Raw genomic sequence first — 19880 nt, 5'->3', positions numbered from 1 at the left:
TACTACACGAATAAATGCGATATGCCAGCTAAATAAAGTCTCAGTTGATTCATATCTTATATTATCACCGTACTTCCAGCATAACTTCAATGAAAGAGAATTTAGACCTTGCATCACTAGTATCTCGCAGAAAAATAGCGTGCTTAACATTGTTTCGTCAGTTCTATCATCACACATCTCTTCAAAATGTTTTGACTTCTCAGTCGCATTACTTAACACACAGTATCGACCATCCCTACAAAGCCAAAATTCAATAAGCAAATACTAACACTTTCAGTCATTCCTTTTTCACCGGATCATCCTGGCAATGGAATCACCTTCCCAATGACATTGTCGCCATCGATAATAACAAACATTTTCGCAAGGCTGTAGCTAACATTATTGAACTAGGAAATTTGCAGATAATATATTTATCGTTTTGCTGTCAAATTCTTCAGCACAAATGAGCTAACATTGTATATGCAGTAATCAATATCATGTTGCACTGTTTCATAATTTTAGTCCCTGCATTCTTTGTGAAAGTAATTACATATCTACTTTGTATATATAGGTATTACTAGTACGATGTTTTGCTACTCTACTGTATTACTTTCTTGCAGTATAGTGATACAACCCAATCGTGATGTGATACTGCCCACTGTTTTGCCCCAAGGCATTGAGGGTGCAAAAAATGAATAAAAAATAAATACGGTTTACAAAATATTGTGTGTTCGCTAATACGTACTCTCACACACAATCTCCAGTGACAACTTAAAAGCAAATGAACAGAAATATAAATTTGTATTTCAGACAATATATACGATAGAGCAATAACAAATTCTGACAAGCATTCTCAATTTGCGGGAAGAACACTGTACTTGCCGCCACAACACCACGACTGCTAACCTGTCTCGCTCATGTTGAAGCAAGACTGACAGTTGGGTGAGTTGATATTACATTATATCTTGCTGAGATAGTTGCTAGTAGCCTTCGGCATCCGGTACCATCGTGTAGCATTGTGAGCATGAAAAAAAATTATGGTTTGAAGAAAACACTTGCTTACCTTTTTCATTGTCTCGTCATATGCGTAAGTCATACAGGTGTTGTACAGCGAGCAGACCATTACCATAAGCTGCGCCACAAAGAAAGTGCGGCTAGGACCTTTTTCTATTGCCAGTTATTATAAACAACGCATAGGCACATTCTCAAAGCAATGACATTAACATAATAGCGACATGGTGAGTATATTATTTAACACTAATTAAACGCATCAATTCTCTGGAACATGAAGGACCCGCAAAAGTTGTGTTGCGTGCGTGTCAGGGTGCGCGATTAACAAGCCTTACAAATGCACGCCTACAAGTACACGGTGAGTAAGAAACAAACTCGTCCACGCATGTTCCCCAGCGAAATTGAAAATGAAATATGTACCAATAAAGCACAGCTGACAATCATTGTCGAAAGAAGTAAATACGGGTGAAGAAAAACGGCAAAAGGTAGATTCCTGGGAAAACAGCATTTCGACATTGTAGAATGTGTGGACAGGTGTAAAGAATCTATTATTCATTGCATTGTCGCGGAATCATGATCATCGGCGCTTATTAGGTGTAAAAACGAGCCAGAGATACCGCAACTCTGCAAACTAAATTTGGCCAGAACAAAGAAACCGCGAGATATCTCCAGTAGTTTGTTTTTGCGTCAGGAGACGCTTGCTGCTTCCCCCCTCCTCCCCCGTCTAATTTCAGCACACTAGTAATGATGGTCGAAGAGAGAATGCAAAAACTTCCTATGTACTTTACCTGCAGTAGATTCGTGAAGAGTGCAATGCCCAGTTCAGTCTAGGGCAGCGTGAATGAAATTTGCAGGGCCTGCTAGTCGTTATCTGTTCATTTGTGTCGATCATATTGCTTATGCCTAATTTTAAATCACTGAAACACATGTATATTTCTAGTTCGACGCAACAATAATGAAAACTAGCAGATAATGATGTCAGGAATAGTATAGGTGGCTTTAATTTCACTGTTTGAAGTGTAGTGTACTAATCGTGTTATAGATGTGAACAAAGTAAAGTGGACGGAAAGACAACTTCACGCGAGCAGGCACCGAACCTGCAACCTTCGGATTCCCTTCCTTCCTTGATTCATTCATGTATATATCTAGCATCAGAAGAGGCTGTAAAGAAAACTTCGCTTCTGAGCTTCAGGAGGAGGTGCCTATGATTCTTTTCATCGCTTACGAAGGCGATCCAATTAACACGTCTTCGAAACGCAGGCGCACATTGTTATTTTACTTATTTTTTTATTCATTTACATCATACTGCAGGTCATATGGTCGAAGCAGGAGGGGCAAGGTACAACAAAAGAAATTGACGTACAAGGCACAATTGGAAATCTGAAATGAATGAAGGTAAACAAACAAACAGATCTAAAATGAAAATGCTGTTTAGGAAATAGCGAGCATGTAATTCTGAAGTGATTGACGTGAGTACAGGTGATTAAAAGGTATCAGGTTCCATTCCTCAATAGTTCGGGGGAAAAAGAAAGTTGATAGAGGTTAGTCCTGGCAACATAACGGGAGTGTGTGAGGGAGTTGGAATGACAGGTTTTCCTGGTATCAGAAAGGATCATGTAAGGTCTGTCTATATATGTGCTCTCTAATAAATGCAGCGAATGTACAGATCACTTTAGTAACATATTTTTACACAGCGTGAGCTACCAAGAAAAGGTATAGCATATATGATATCCCTCAAACAAAAACTTTCAATGGGAAAAATACCTTACAACAGCAAGTACATCAGGCGGCGTTAACAAAGGTGCATAGAATTAAAAATACTTTTAGGGGCGAAGCTTCTTTGGGTGTGGGTCTGTCCCTCCTCTGTATTATGTAGTAGTAGTAGTAGTAGGTAGCCACCTCTAGTTCTTGGAGTGTTCACTAGATGGCGCTGTCGTAGCCACCTCTAGTTCTCAGAAAGATCCCTAGATGGCGCGGAGGCGCTCGCTGCGTGAGCGCCTCCGCACAGGAGAGCGCGGAGGCGCTCTCCTGTGCGTGATTAAACATTAAAAATTCACAGCGTACATGTAAAATTAAAGTGAGCTGCAAGTCGCCATGACTCTCATCGACCCTTTAGTATAAACGCGCCCGATCTCACGTCGTTGATGTACTGGACAGAATTCACGGAAGATTCACATATGGGGCGTGTCATTGGTGGATCGCAATCGTTCGATTTAGTGTGGCGACGTACGCTAGGGGCACCGTTGTAATAAAGTCTGCTCGCTATTGGCGCGCTTTTACTTTCGCTCGGAGTATTCACGGTTTACCGATGATTCCCTCCGGAGCTTCGCCCCACTCATCATCATTCACCTCGTGGTTATGCTGTGGATTTTTTTGTGTTCTATTACCTAGTGGTGATATTGTTACGGAGAGGAAGTGAAGGAAAACGAGGGGCTGAAGAGCCTGACTGGCACGCGAGTGTAGTGGTCAGCCATATTGGCTCTTTTACCAATCCTTTTCTGTAAATGCATATTTTATACACTTAAACAACGCCGTATCATATTGGTGGACGTGCTGGGTACTACAGCAGGCAACAGAGCTCCGCAGTGGACGTCGCATCGCCCTCCCAACCATGGCTAACGTTGAGCATTCCGCATCGACGTCGCTGTCTTCATCAACGTCACCATCACTTAGTATCGAAGCTTGGGAGTGTTGGTTAGACATCGGAGGGGAAAGAGGCAAGAGAAGACAGCGCTCTGTGTGCGTCGCCTTTCTTGTCCTCGTCTTCTCTTGCGCTGTTTCCCCTCCGATGTCACCATCACCACCACTCGTTTTCGTACCTCCTAAGGGTCCCGGTACATTCTGTGGGACCGATGGCGTTGACATTGAAGACTGGTTGGCCATGTTTGAACGCGTGAATGTACCGAACAGATGGGATCCCACACTTCAGCTGGCCAATGTGTTATTTTACTTGATGGGCACTGCAAAGGTGTGGTACGAGAACAACGAAGTACTCACTAGCTGGGACCAATGCAAAGAAAAGTTGCGAGAGGTATTTGGCAAACCCGCCGGCCGGAAGATCGCCGCCAAAAAGGAATTGGCCTGCCGTGCCCAATCGTCCACGGAATCGTACCTCTCATATATCCAGGACGTGCTGGCTCTCTGCCGAAAGGCCGACAATGACATGAAGGTGAGAAGGCCGGGCATGGCCTAAAGGGGATCGCCGACGACGCATTCAACCTCCTGGTGTGCAAGGGCTGTTCCACCGTGGATGCGATCATCAAAGAGTGTCGTCAGTTCGAGCAAGCAAAAAGCCGCCGCATTCTGCCACCGTTTGCCAGACTTCCAAACACAGCTGCCACGTCAACGTGTGAAGAGCAGTCGACACCGCACCATCCTTCACCGCCGGAAGACCTGACACGAATTGTTCGTTCGTGTACTGGAAGCGATGTCGCCCTCAGCTTTCTATTCGCGCAGCACCGATGCCACCCCTGTTACCGTTCCTCTCGTTCAAGCCATCGTTCGTAAGGAGCTGGAAAATATCGGAGAACATTCTGTGTGTTCTGCCGCCACGCCCAGAGTCAGCGAACGCCCTTCTGCCACGTCCTCCTCAAACCGACGATTATCTCTACGTTCTCGCAACCCAGCTGAGTGGCAAACTGCAGATAACCGCCCAATATGTTTCACCTGCCACCGCGTTATATTGCTCGTTACTGCCGCAACACATGGTTCTCGACACGTCGTGCACCGACTAATGTGACCCGGTTCGACGGTAATGCCCACCACTTTTCACCCGCTCCTGAGTCCAATGCCGCTGACAATGCCGCTCGTAACACTTGGTACAGCCGCTCGCCTTCGCCACGTGGACACCAATCTCGTTCGCCGCAGCCACGACGCCTATCGTCCCCCGTGGCTTTCGGCCGCACCATTTCGGAAAACTAAGAAATGCAGCCCCCGGAGGTGCTGCTGCATTGACGACTACGGTAGCAAATCCTCTCTCTGTACCCACTAGACCAAGTGTGATTGACGTTAAAGTAGACGGCGTACCTCTTCAAGCACTTGTCGATACTGGAGCGAACATATCCGTAATGAGTTCAAGCCTACGCACACGTTTAAAGAAAGTCCACACACCCGCAGCTACACAAGTGCTCCGTGTGGCCGATGGCGGCACGCCGCTGGTTCTTGGTTTGCGTACTGCCCGCTTAAGTATAGTCGACCAATCTACTTCAGTCATCTTCGCCGTGATTGATCGCTGCCCTTACGACGTCATCCTTGGACTGGACTTTTTATCAAATCACTCTGCCCTCATCGATTGCGCTACCGGCATCCTTCAGATAGAAATGCCTCAGCTCGTCGCTGCTTCCAACACTACCCCGCCGCGACTGTGCTGTCTTCAAGATGTGCGTCCATCACCTCAGGCAGCCACCTACGTCGTTTTGACTGCACAGCCGCAGGTTCCCGACGGCGAATATGTCATCGATCCACTCGCTGACGTTCTTTCGAGCCGGAACGTTGCCGTTCCGCATACCCTCGTGACTGTCACCGACAACCGTACCTCGCTACCACTTCTAAATTTCAGCTTGTGCCCTCAAGTACTTCCCCGTGGCATGTTCTTGGCCAACATATCTGATGCTGACGAATTTGAAATTGCAACTCTCACCGCCGAGGCTGATTTACTTCCGTCTACTGCGACTAACAGTTCCTCTTTGCCGGATGATTTCTCGAATATGATTGCACCCGACCTCAACCCCGCGCAGGCCAATCACATCCGCCGCCTCGTACCGTACAGTGATATTTTTTATTTTTACGACAGACCTCTAGGGCAAACGTCCGTCGTTCAGCACCGTATAAACACCGGTGACGCGAGTCCTATTCGTCGCCGCCCCAATCGTGTCTCCCACACTGAGCGCAGAGTTATCCAAACGGAAGTCGAAAAATGCTCAGCAAAGGTGTCATCGAACCATCCGACAGTCCTTGGGCCTCCCCTGTCGCCTTGTCAAGAAAAAATCACAGCATGTGCAAGGAGTGAATGATGATGAGTGGGCGAAGCTGCGGAGGTTCATCGGTAAACCGCGAATCTTCCGTGAATTCTGCCCAGTACATCATCACCGACGTGAGATCGGGCGCGTTTATACTAAAGGTTCGATGAGCTATGACGACTTGCAGCTTACTTTAATTTTACCTGTACGCTGTGAATTTTCATTGTTTAGAAAACCATTGCTTTAGAAAGCATCTGGCATCTTTCGTTAAGCAGCTGGCGTCTTTTCGTTTTGCTTTAGAAACATCTGGCGTCCTTTCATTGGTTTATTTCATCAATCAACGGCGTTTCGAACAAAATGTTTATTGTTTAATCACGCACAGGAGAAATCTCACCAGGCACTACCTTGGAGGTGAACAATGGCTGCTAATGGGAATGAGACACAGAAGAAGTCGGCTTTTAGCTAACACTTACACTTCTACTTCTACTAACGTTTCCTACTGGAACATGCCAATGGCTGCTAATGGGGAATGATAGACAGAAGAATTCGGCTTTTAGTTAACGCGCATGCTGCGAATTTTTTATTGTTCAACAACGCACAAGAAAAATCTCCCACCGGCACCACCTTGGAGGTCAAGATCTGGTACTAGCGTTACGACTGGTTACGCACTACTACGAGGGACGAACAAGTGCCGCCTTAAGGAGTTTCGCCCCTAAAAAGATGGTAGCTGGCGCTTCTGCGCTGACTATCGCCACTTAAACAAGATCACACGAAAAGACGTATACCCGCAACCACGCATTGATGACGCGCTGGACTGTCTGCACGGAGCTACATACTTCTCGTCTATTGATCTTGGGTCCGGCTACTGGCCGATTTCTGTCGATGCAATGGACCGCGAGAAGACTGCCTTTATAACACCTGATGGTTTAAACCAGTTCAAGGTCATGCCCTTTGACCTATACAATGCTCCTGCGACATTCGAACGGATGATGGACTCTCTATTGCGAGGTTACAAGTGGTCTACTTGTCTGTGTTACCTTGACGATGTGATTGTCTTTTCTTCCACCTTCGACAGCCACCTGACGCGTCTCGCTGCAATTCTCGCAGTCTTCAGAACAGCCGGGCTTCAACTGAATTCCAAGAAAATGTCAGTTTGGCCGGCGTCAGATTACCGTACTGGGCCATCTTGTTGACGCTGACTGCGTCCAACCGGATCCTGAAAAGATCCGCTCTGTTCGCAGCTTTCCTGTGCCCCGCTCTACTTCTGACGTGCGGAGCTTCATCGGCCTACGCTCTTACTTTCGTGGTTTTGTGCAAAACTTCGCCGGCATTGCTAGGCCACTCACAGATCTGCTGAAGAAGGACACCACATTCTCATGGGGCCCTGAGCAGGCTCAAGCGTTCACTGCACTCATCGGTTTCTTGACTACTCCCCCCATACTTGCCCACTTTGATCCATCTGCTCCAACAGAAGTCCGCACCGACGCCAGCGGGCACGGTATCGGAGCAGTTCTCGCTCAACGGCAGCACGGTCGACAGTCCGTCATAGCTTACGCCAGTCGCCTGCTCTCTTCCCCCGAGAGAAATCATTCCATAACCGAAAGAGAGTGCTTGGCTTTAGTTTGGGCTATCGCCAAGTCCAGCCCATATCTATTTGGCCGCATGTTCTCCGTCGTTACGGACCACCACGCTCTCTGCTGGCTCACTTCTCTGAAGGACCCCGACCGGACGTCTTACTCGCTGGGCTTTGCGGCTCCAGGAATTTTTGTTTACAGTCACGTACAAGTCTGAACGTTTGCACAAGGATGCAGACTGTCTTTCTCGTCATCCGGTGGACCCTCCTGACCCCACTGCGCATGATCCGGATAGCTGCGTAATGGCTTTTACTGACGTGAGCAATATGCGCACCGAACAACGTCGGGATGAGTCATTGCGCACCATCATCGACGCCGTCCAGTCTGGCAGCACCGACGCCACATTCCGTATGTTCGTGCTGTATAACGGCATCCTCCACCGCCGCAACGTCAGCGTTGAAGGCCCTGAGCTCCTGCTTGTCGTTCCCCGCTACCTACGGCCCGTCATACTTGAACAACTTCACGACACACCGACGGCGGGACATCTCGGAGTTTCGCGCACATACGACCGCGGGCGACGTCGGTTCTTCTGACCTGTACTATACCGCTCCGTGCGTCGTCATGTTGCTACTTGCGACCTATGACAACGCCGGAAAAGGCCTCCTCTGCCGCCTGCTGGATTTCTCCAACCAAGTGAAGTTCCCGCTGAACCATTCTATCGCGTCAGCCTTGACCTGCTGGGTCCTTTTCCGACAACGACTGTGGGACATAAGTGGATCGACGTCGCTGCAGATTATGCGACACGTTACGCCACTGGCGTCGCGGATTTTCTTCTTCGCGACGTCATCCTCCTCCACGGTGCACCCCGACAGCTGCTGACGGACCGCGGCCGCTCTTTCTTGTCCAGAGTTGTTGACGACCTCCTTCGATCTTGTGCCACAGAGCACAAGCTGTCTACCACCTACCATCCACAAACTAATGGCCTTACTGAACGTCTTAACCGCACACTCACAGAGATGCTTTCGATGTACGTCTCTCAAGATTATCGCGACTGGGATGCCACGTTGGCCTATGTGACTTTTGCGTATAATTCCTTTCGACATGACGCCACGGGATTTTCACCTTTTTATCTTTTGTATGGTCGCCACCCCATATTGCCTTTTGACACCACCTTGCCTTCGGCGCCATGTACTACCATGTACGCTCACGACGCCATTGACCGGGCTCACATGGCTCGTCAAGTCGCCCGATCTCGTCTCGCCACGTCGCAGGATATGCAGAAAGCCCGCTATGACCACCGACATTGTAATATGAAGTTTGCCCCACGTAATTGGGTGCTTCTTTGGTCACCACGTCGCCGTGTAGGGCTCTCCGAGAAACTCCTGTCCCGCTACTCAAGACCCTACCAAGTCATGCGTCAAGTTAGCGATGTGAATACGAGATTGCGCCATTGAACTCCGATTCGTCAAGTCCGCCACCTGTTGACATTGTGCATGTTTCACGGATGAAGCCCTACTTCTCTCGCACTTCATCGCCGGACCTGCGCCGAGACGGCGCTACAACGCCCGGGGGTCCTGTTACGGAGAGGAAGTGAAGGAAGACGAGGGGCTGAAGAGCCTGACTGGCACGCGAGTGTGGTGGTAAGCCATATTGACTCTTTTACCAATCCTTCTCTGTAAATACATATTTTATACACTCAAACAACCCCGTATCAATATAAACACGTGCTCTTCTGATGAAATATGGCTTCATAAGTCGAAAACGTCATCTATACAATATGTGGGGACGATGCGAGGTAAACTAGAATTTCAAATACCACCACGTCGTTTCTTCCTCTGGTGCCTTGGCGATAAGCAAATTAATACGCTTCCCCAACGAAACTAAAGGTGAAGCTCACGATATATAGCTTACGTACTCTTGTTGTTCTTTATAAATTTACCTCTAATATCTCATACTGCTTTATTACCGATTGAAGGCGCCTCACGCAAAGTACTTTAAGAATAGCAACCTAAACTAGGTTCTGTGTGGTGCACACGGTAATTAAATGAATGACACCACAGTAGTATTGCGCCTATAAATATCAAGCATATATATTTTAACAGCGGAGCTTTTCTATGGCTAGGCCTGACAACAAATGAGTGTCCGCGTCGCGCGTAACGCTCCGGTTCGAAGATACAGCCACAGATGGCATAACTGTCTCGGTAATGGACAAAACGGCAGCCGTACAGTGATACGGGGTAGGGCGACTCGAGCGCGAATACGACTTAAAATCAATGTAGCAAGGGCGGGTGTAACGCGGGCTGCCACACGTTCTTTTCGCGCATCTCGAGTCTAGAAATAACGTAGTCGCAGACACCCACACAATATCGCTAAATACCGCAAAAATCTCAAGGGCAACGCAGGATAAACGCAGCTCAGCCGTGTTTGCGGATTTAGGGTAGGTAGAACTGGGAAAAAATTTTGTTCAAAGGGGCACAAATCCACGAAAATATTTCATATAAGAATACAATAGAGCAACCTTTTTATAGTGCCCTACTTAGCTAGAGCAGATACTTCGACAGAAAAAGCACATCTTAAGTGCATACCTTGCCTAGCTTCCCAGATGGCAGATGCTTAAACATTTTGGCGATCACTTTTGAACAGTTCCTCATAATTGCTCCAAAGCCGGCCTTGGCGTTGAAAAGCCGTGGTCCAATGCCTGGCGATAGAGCAAACGTATCAGTAATGGCCCCACATCGTTTAAATGCATACCAAACAATTGCCGTAACCACAATTAACACTCCATTACGTGTATATTATATTTCTTCTGAGCTATATAGCAAAATTAGCAAATTTTCAGTCAGTAAAGAAACATAGCGTCATTCTTTTCCGCAAGAACAAGGTCATTATTTCGCGCATAATGTGTCATCGATTAGTCATCAAATGAATAACCTTTTCCAGAAATCGACACCGAATGGCATATCACACTGAAAAGAGCGACAACTCACTAACAGCGATAAGTGTTCCAAGTGGACCTTTCCGTGCGCGACATACAGCAGAGGACACAGCACAGTCAAAATATCTAGCAAATACAAGGCGTGCGTTACGGAAAGCGATGACCAATGACATCAAAATGATGTGGCAGTGAGAGATGCACATAGGCGTGTGCAGGCTTTTGCATTAGGGACTGGGAAAGGCAAGTTGCTGTGTCTCCCTACCCGAACTGGTCGTGTCCGAAAAAAACGAGCTTCTCAAATGGTGCAAAAATAGGATTTATGGGATGACGTGCTTCCCACAAAGCCTGCTTTTGGTATCTGCATTTCCGAGGGTAACAATCGAGAAGCTAGCGCCTCTGTAGCAGAACGCGATAACCTAATTGGACCGTCTTGGTATTGCCTTCCCAGTCGCTAGCCTGCCTTCGATATTCGGTGGGGACCTAAACCATGCCGCGTGGAAAGCCAACACGGATGCCCTCCTGCTCCTATCTTTCTTTGCATTTGTGCCGAATTTTCTCTCACGGGCAACACTGATTTTTCGCTCACAACCAAAGACGCCGCCGCCACCCGATTTTCTGTGTGACGAGCTATTTTACGCTATCGCGCGAAAAATTAGATAAACAGGCCTCGGAATGCGACATCAGGGGTCCTTAACTACCATTATCGTCAGAAACATGTGTGGCCATAACGCAGCACTTGGAACAATGACAATACAGGTCTAAAGTCTCTCTCTCTGAGCGAAAGCTTGGGATGGACGTAGCGCCCCCCCCCCCCCCACCCATCATCCTCCCGTTGATGATTAGGGGAGCCGGCCACCCCCTCTCACCTAAGCGCACGCTTATGGAGATACTAACGCAGCAAAAACGTAGCAAACAGTCGGCATCAAAAAGTACTAAAACGGCCCCTTGTAAATCCACATACAACGGTGCGCCTGTGGTATAGCTAATGGTTTACGTTCATCGCCGTGGCCGTCAGTTGTAGCGCTGCCTAACGCTCTCATGTATGATTGAGGGCACTGAAAGTTCAAAAAACGTGTCACTTAATTGTATGTGAACTTTAGTGTTATATGACTGCACTTTAAAATGAGTCATTTTTAGCCTGACTATGTCAATGTACCTCGCGCTTAATCTGAATTGTTTTATCGTTGTAGTGAACTATATCACATCATTTTACGCGAAACGCAATAGTCTTTTTCCATTATAATTCTGTGAATAAGAGCAGCCGGCGATACATAAATGCGCACACACCTCCAAAAACGTACACTAAGTAAAACTTGGAGGCCTAAATTGCTAGCCTAGCTTCGGTTCTCGGTGCATGCCTCAGCCGTGCCGTAAGTAAACGAAGGACTATGCGCATACCATTGGCCATTTGTAACTATCCTGGAATGCCTACTGCAAGGACAGCTGTGAAGTGCCCATTAATCCATAATACTTCATTTAGCGAATCACCGGAAGGCCCACTACGCGTTCGTAGGGGAACACGCGAACCTGCCCATTTCGTTGATGCTTTTGCAGCTGATAATTATAAATATGTCTGAGCGCTTTGTATTGCGTGGGCCTTTAAAGTTGCGCAATTATTATGTTTTGACGCCTGGCGCGATTCTTCGCTTCTGTCGCGCAACATTAATGCGTTAGAGAGGTTCCTTCCGCTGCATGACATTAATGTATTTTTTTCCCGCAGCAGATTCAAGTAGAAGTTCGCCCGAATAAAATGTTTCGTGTAGAAAACGCCGACTGCAGCCTTCTTCAACGTCACGACCACGTGAAATCCGGGGGGGGGGGGGGGGGGGGCTGCAGCTTCTTTCGATATCTGGACGCCCCCGCGAAGCGCTGAATCAAGCCCGAGCCGCGAAATAGACGACACAAAAAACCCAGATTGTCGAAAAAACGCAAGCACAAGAGACTACAGTCAGAGTACGAGCTTCTCCCCGAAAATTCCAGGCAGCCCAAGACGCTCAAATCGACATCAGAGATGATGACAGCCGCTGTGCCGCCTGCAACGGCCATCACGCATCAGATCAGATTGCCGCAAAGAAAGGGCTGAAACGCTGTTGGATGCCCGTGTACAGCTCCAGAACAAGAACTTCTGAATGAACACAGTAGAAATTACTCGCCTATTACGTCACGCCGACCCAGCCATGTCACTGGAAGAAAAAGCTTGCTTCGTATGCAGCGAGTGAAGGAACTTTTCGCCGGACTTCTGCGCAACACATCTAAGGCGGTATCGGAATTTTTTCACAGATGACGATCGAGCAGGCATTTGAAGTACACACCAGGCAGTACCACCGCCGCATTACCACGACGACTTACGGATAGGTTCAAGCGCTGCAACCTGACGACCTGCGCGAGACCATCAGAGCGATCGTGCTGGAGAAGCTGCGGAAATTGCGGCCATCGGCTCCTCGCAGCCTCAATTGGGCTCAATTGCTGACATCGTACGCCAGGAAATGCAGCGATCACTGGGAGCACGCGAACCACTGCTGCCTGAGCCACAAGTGATCAGCTACGCCGCCGCAGTTCGCGAAAACGCTCCTCCTCCACGTCCCAGTCAGGACTATGCACCGCCGCAATTTCGTCGCCAGACACCACCGCCAACGCCATACCGCCCACCTGTTCCGCAGCGCTACGCTTTAAGGAAGACCCACATCTCGCGCATCCCTGACCACCGTGTGCTCTGCTACCAGTGTGGAGATGCTGACAACACCTACCGCAGCTGCCGATACCGCGAGATGAGCCAGCATGTATTTGCTGTCAAAGCGGCACGTCCAGAACGAGGTGAACTACCACGTGACATCACTATCTCTCAGGAGCACAGTGCCGCCCCCGACGGTCTTCCCGGTCGCGGTCGCCAGGCCTCTACGTCTCCCCCTAACGCCGACCATGTACTGGCCCAAACCAGGCCCGGTCGCCTAGCCCGTATTCGGCCAACTAAAGGCAGCAACCGGTGGAGGTGCCGTTGCTTTTCGTCACAACCACGAAAATCATTAGAACAATCCATTAGAACAAAATCATTAGAACAACCCGCCAGCCTAGCGGCATCATCAAGGCGGAATGACGCCTCCGAAAGACCTTGCAACGCCCCTTAGCAGCAGCGGAACGAACCGTCGCAGCCGTGATCCGACCCGGCGACCTAACCGTAACGCAAGACGACACTAACTACCGACACCCATGCGTTTATACACTGCCACAATGTCGTCACTCTGGTCGACACCGAAGCCGTTACTCAGTTATCAGTGGACCGTTTGACAAGAAGCTGTACAGCTCAAGGTCACCTAGTAACGCCGGCCGGAATCTGCATGGCAAGAGTCACCATTACCAACCTAATAAATCTCGCGACTTTCGTAGTTCAACAGAGCTGCTGGAGAGATGTCATCCTCGGTATGGACGTTTTAAGTTACCATAATGCCTTCGACTTGAGATCGGAGTCCATAACACTCTGCAGAAAAAGCGCTACCACCGGAATCGCCACAAGGAAAGCCCGTCTTGAATGCTCTGGAAGACCAAGTAACCATTTATCTCACTCGTCATTGAAGGCAACCAGAACTTGTTCATCAACTGCGATATTTGCGTCATAAGAAGAATATCCGATTTGAAGTGTAAGGCGTGACGACGACAACGGAAAAAAATGGTGACGATACACATACGATTCACCAATTCCAACAATGTTTATTACAAACTGAAGAGAGCAGAGTAGAGTACACGAACACAGAGCGCCCCTTCCAACAATATTTATTACGAATTAAGCGCACTATAGTACTGTGCTCCTTTCGTTCGCTCTGTGTGCGTGCACTCTCCCTTTTCTCCGTTGCTCTCATCGTGCCTTACACTTCAAATATGCTGAACTAGCATGCCCAGTCTGCTATTCTTACATGATTAGCCTAGCTGCGTACAGGGAAAGCAACGGTAGTGCTCACAAACTTCAGCAACATGTACAAGCACGTGAAGAAAGGCACGACGGTCGCCTATATGAAAGAAATTGTCGAAGCCAGCAAGCCTTTCGCCCTCACTCATTCCACCATAGCTACTCCAACGAAGCTAGCACCTCGACAAGCTTTGACACCAATCGGAGCCTTCCCAAGCATATGCAAGAACAGCTCAAAACCCTGCCATGCAATACCAGGACCACTTTTGTTGTCGTCAAGAATTCGACAGACCCTAGTCGCAAAACGTCGCACACTAATAGAAGACAGTGCCCGACCACACCGTCAGGGCCCATGCAGAATTACAAAATGCGAACGCGAGACGAAAAAAAAAGTTCGACGAAATGCTGCACGACTACATTCTCCAGCCACCTAATAGTCCGTGGGCATCTTCCGCGGTGGTAATAAAGAAGGACGGAACCACACATTTCTGCGTCGATGATCGCCGCCTTAACAAAATCAAAAAGAATCACGTGTATCCATTCCCACAAAGAGACGGCGCCCTGAATCGACTCCACAACACGAAGTACAGAAGTACTCTTCGTCGATGAACCTCAATACCAATATTGGCAAATCGAAGTCGACGAGAGACACCGAGACAAGACTGCCTTTATAATACCAGACGGCCTTTTCAGTTCAAGGTCATGAAATTTCGTCTTTCCTCGGCATCTGCGACTTTGTTGCGTGTCATATATACAGTACTGGGAGGTCCGAAGAGGCATACCGACCTCGTGTACTTACATGACGTCGTTGTGTTCGCCTCAAACTTCGAAACTTCGTCAGGATTTGCCGAGAGTGTCGGCGATGGAACACACCACCGACTAAACCAGCCGGACTTCTGTAACCGTTCGAACTTTGCCAACCGTTCCAGCACATCGGGATGGACTCTAGGACCATTCGCGACGTCGACTTCCGGAAATAAATGAATCTTCGTAGCCACCAACTACCTCATCCGCTACGCCGAATCAAGGGCCCTGCCCAAAGGCAGTACCGTCGAGGTAGCCAAGTTTTTGTCAGAAAGGTCGCCCTCCATCACGACGGCCTAGAGGTTCTCATCACCGACAGAGCCAGAGCCTTTACTGCTGACTCCACTGAGGCAATCTTTGGATACACCCAGACAAGCCACCACCGGGCCACTACGGCCCAGACTAATGGCCTTACCGAGCGTCTCAATAAGGCCATTGCCAACATGCTGGCCATATACGTCAACATCGAACACAAGACGTGGGATGCAGTACTCCCATACGTGATATGACCTTCGCATACAACACTGTCTTACAAGAAACGACGCAGATGACGCCATACTAGCTGGCCTACGGAATGAACCCGGCAATGACGCTCGATGCTATGCTGCCGAAAATCACCGACGAAGGAAATCTCGACATTGCTACCTAGTTGCCACGCGCTGAAGAAGCTCGTCAGCTCACCCACCTGCGTATCAACAACCAACAAAAGGTCGAGAGGCGTCGCTACAATCTTCGACAACCCAACATGGAATACCAACCAAGACACTTTGCTTGGGTCTGGATACCGATGCGCCGACGTGGACTCAGCGAAGAACTTCGATGGTACTTCGGGCCTTAAAAGGTGTTTCGACGGCTCGGCGCTCTGGACTACGAGGTCACGCCGCATGGCATCACGAACTCTCAGAGACGCCGTACACGACTTCAGGTCATCCATGTCGTGTGCCTTAAGCCCTTTCATACGCGATAGCAGACCTGAGGACTCTACGTTTAGCATTATCATTGTTCATTCTCGGTGTATGTATATTATTTACGCTTCCAGGCTCTGTTTATGCGCCAGGACGATGCTTTTTCAAAGGAGGGCAGTGGCACATGTGCTCCTTTTCCTGCTTTCAATGTAACTGGTCCTTTACACGTGGAACCACTGCCTTAAGCAAACTGTGCCCGAATTTTTCGAAACCTTTAAATCTAATTAGAAATCTTCTTGTAAGTTCGACCACGCAACGCGAAGAGTAGTTCATTCTGGAACGAACGCGGCCGCCAAAAACAAGGCCAAAATCTTCGATGCGACATGTTTAATTGCCGACGCACCTTACCGCAGATAAGACTGCTGACGACCGACCACTGTGCTTGCCATTTTCAATGTACAGCGTGTACTACTAGTGCTTTAACCTTTTTTGTTTACTTCCTAGACACAAGTCTGCCCGAAAAAAAACGTATGTCTTGTACACGCCGACTGTCGCATTTTTCTACGCCAGAATATTAACGTCCAAACACCAACTCACGTTCATGCTCAGCCAAGGTCTATACAGCGGCCCCTATGAGGTGTGGCATAGCCGCAGAAAACTGTTCACACGATGGCCGCGAGATATATATATATATACATATATATGCATGGTTACATATATATATATATATATATATATATATATATATATATATATATATATATATATATATATATATATATATAACCATGCATATATATGCATATATATATATATATATATATATATATATGAACTGGAACTTTCGCTCAACAATATGAGATCGGCTTCACAGGTTTACAGGAATGTATAAAATGAGAAAAAAAAACGACGGCCGCGGGACTGAATCGCAGCCGCGGCAGCCGCACTTGGATGGAGGCAAAATGCAGAGTCCCGCGTGCATTGGTTTAGGTGCACGTTATAAAACAATAGATGATCAGAATTTCCGGAGCCCTCCACTGCAGCGTCACTCATAATCATATCGTTGTTTTTTGACTTGAAACCCCCACAGTTCTTATTATTTTAAGTATAATAAAAAAGAACGTTCGTTTCTATTCATTCCAGAAGCAGAATCATTATTGCTCTGTAAAGCTGGGTCATTTCAATGAATGCGGCAATTTATATCTACGTTTGATAAAAGATTACATTGGCCGGCGAGTATGCCTCCAGCTTACCAGGAAGTTTTGTGTTGCAAGAACCGCTCTCCCGCAAGGTACATACAAGCACAACAGCTGCAGCAAGTGCGAACATCACAGCCATCCTTTGCTCGGACATGTTTTTCAAACGACTTGATGTTGCACCCCAGCTGAGAAAGAAAACAAAACGGCGAGGGATTACTATTAATTGGATATAACGATATTTAGGCAAAGCAGTATAATATGTCCGGATGCTGCTAATTATACCTGCAAGGGCACCTGCAGAGATCAAGGTGGTAGTGCTTGGCGCCACAATGTGGGCTGAGCCTCCACACGGAAGCCGTTATTTATACCGTAGCGTTTACTGCAATGTTCCAGGTGTATACACCACCAACAAGCGCGGTCCAGATTCTGAACAAGCCCTACCCGAAGCCCCCCCCCCCCCCCCGTATATAAGGATTCGCACTCGAGCACTGGCCTTGTTGGGAAAATGATGCCCAATTTCGCAGGCCAATATAAGTAACTCTGAGCCTTCTGAAATGCGGTTTCCAGCCGCGATTCTGATTAGAATCCCAGTCGCGATTATTCTACAATGTATGTTGTCGGATCAGCTCTCTTTGATGGGGTGGCCTGATGGCGACCCATAAGAGTCCATGACAACGACGGTCATCTTCCAGTTGGTAGTACACAGGGACTGGCGAATGCCCAAGGTAACCTCAGTTTTGAGCGCTCAACTGTAGGTTCTAGTTAAACATTCTTTATCTGTCACTGCCTTTAAATATTATAAAGCTGCTTCCAACCTACCTTTTCTAAAATGCATCCGATAGCGGAAGCGGCCAGGCAAAACCAAAAATGCACTTGCGAACGCACTTTCGTTCCACTCCCAGCAAGAAACTGCTTCCCGCATAGCCTAAGGTTGCCCAGTTGGAGCTCATTTATTTTTATGTCTGCTGTTTTGGAAAGCGAGCACTAGGTATATCTTCCTGAGAACTCACGAATGGTACACTTTTGCATTATTTATCAAAAGTAGAGGCAACCTGCGATCCGGTGCACGTAGCTGTATGCTTCTGTCCCTATTTATACAGGCGCTTGAAAACGGGCTCTAGGCGCTCGCGGGAAAGAATCATAAAATGTCCAGAATAAAGGTTCATGATGCTGAGCTATCTTCAAGCTTTTTTCGGCAAGCGAAATGCCTGCACAGATGAAGGACTAGGGAGAAATAACTACTTCCGACACTTTCACCGCTCAAAACATTCATGGTGGAATAAAGTTTACACTGTTACTTTTCAAGGAAAAAGCTTGTGCGACCACTCGGCGAATGTTTTATAGTGTTCCCACGATACTGGGCGGCCTTCATGATGTCGAGTGAATGTAGATACAGGATCTTATCATTAGTGTCCTAGAGCGGGAAAAATAGCTTCATTAATCAGCATTGGCCCGTATGCCTACAAAGGTAGAAAGCAACGTGAGAGGAAATGAATACAGATATTTGAATACGCACGGAAAATGGCAAATCCGCATAGAAAGGGCACAAACGAGCGTTGTCTTACAACTAAGATTTCCTGATAGAAAATCCACCCATATCCTCGAAGTGACTCATGATATGAGTCGGCGGTGCACTAGGGATCGTTCGGTTATCGTGAATTTCCCGTGACATTGCCCACTGCGCATGCAAATGATTGACCACGCGTGCGTACAGTTATATGCAATGCTTATTTATCATAAATGGCATGTCGTGTTGTGTTGTGGATTCCGTTTTGCCTTCATTATTACTGCTTTGTGGTCCGTGAAATGTAGAGCCAATGGTTCTTCCATCGGCTATAGCCTGAAGTTGGCAAAGAGGAGGTCCATGCACGTCCCCCTGGTGTTAGCTCGCTGTTGGCGCCGACGTTGCCTTTCGCGGGCGAGAGCACTTTCACGGTCGTCCATGGCAGAAAGAGAATGTGTGGTCTGGAACGCGCTTTATATACCCATTTTCACTGCAGCGCCTTATCGTGTATTTTTCGCACGGATGTTTTTGTTCACTACAGCGCCCTCGCGTGTATTTTATTCACAGATTGTTTTTACTGCAGTGTCCTGACGTGTATTTTTTTCACATAAGTTTCTTTTTTTCGGTTTCGGTTCACAGATATTTCTTTTTTGTCGGTTTCGGTTTCGTTGACCGTGACGGACGCGGACCACGACAAGGCTAGGCCCTAAGGACCTTCACCCCTAAAACGCTCGAAAAGCAAGACACCCGAACAGAACGGCCAACTATGTGCGCTGGACTGATGCTAAGATTGAAGAATGCCATTTGCGTTTCACAAAATAGCGAAACATTATGAGGATAAAGATGCGGTCACTCAAGCAAGTCAAGGTGAGAACACAGAGACGTTTCGGGAGCATTGATCACACTTGTAGTGTGATCAATGAATCCGTACGGGTCCGGAAATGTCTCCGTTTTAACCTTGACTTGCTCAGTGACCGCATGTTTGCCGCCGTCATGTTACCTGACCAGACGAACTTTTGTGGAACTCTTGACAAGAAAACAATATGTTGCTCTGATACGCAATCATCGTGAAGCTGTTCCAGCGAGGCTTGTATCGCCTTACAAGTGCCG

This window comes from Rhipicephalus sanguineus, chromosome 8, assembly GCF_013339695.2.
Source record: "Rhipicephalus sanguineus isolate Rsan-2018 chromosome 8, BIME_Rsan_1.4, whole genome shotgun sequence".
NCBI classification, from domain to species: domain Eukaryota; kingdom Metazoa; phylum Arthropoda; class Arachnida; order Ixodida; family Ixodidae; genus Rhipicephalus; species Rhipicephalus sanguineus.
Note: the sequence above shows the minus strand (reverse complement) of the source record.